This window comes from Apis dorsata, unplaced genomic scaffold (genome assembly GCF_000469605.1).
Source record: "Apis dorsata unplaced genomic scaffold, Apis dorsata 1.3 scaffold_59, whole genome shotgun sequence".
NCBI lineage: Eukaryota > Metazoa > Arthropoda > Insecta > Hymenoptera > Apidae > Apis > Apis dorsata.
This window is the reverse complement of record NW_006263359.1, coordinates 557,311-557,957: the sequence shown is the minus strand read 5'-3', so window position 1 is coordinate 557,957 and position 647 is coordinate 557,311.

The following is a 647-nucleotide window of genomic DNA, read 5'->3' as shown; positions in this document are numbered from 1 at the left end:
AAAAAAAAAAAAAAATGAATGAGGTAATATAAGACAAATTTGTTAGAGTTTGAAGTTTTAAAGTTTCGTCTCCAAAAGGAATCGATTGGAAATTTAAAAAATGGTTTTTAAAAATATTTATAATTTTTCGAGAGATTTCGAACTCTTTTCGTTATTTCTTTCGTTATTAAATTTCAATAATTAACTCGATATCCTTCAAGCTCTGTTATTAAACGCAATAAAATGTAAAAGTTGGGCGTAATTAAAATATAATAATCCGTTAATCGCCCCTCCCTTTAAATGACACCGGAGTTCGAGTTTGCATGAAGGAACAGGTTCGCTGCTATTATCGATTATAAATTATTCCAAACTACTTTGTTATTCTTGACCACCGTTCTTGCTGTGTAACATTCAACGATCAATTACAACGAAAATTACCGATAAACACCAGATAAAACTCCTCGCGAAATGTAATAATTTGCCTTGGTAAACATTTTTATATCATCCTTAAAAACAATTCCTATAAATGCAATTACTCTTGACAAGTAACTAATTATTCCGAGTGGAGTATTTGGAATTATTAATTTTCCCCTGGGAAAAATAACGAATTTACAAAGAGAAGAAAAATACGAATTAATGAAAATATATCGATAATATCACCTTCGGCA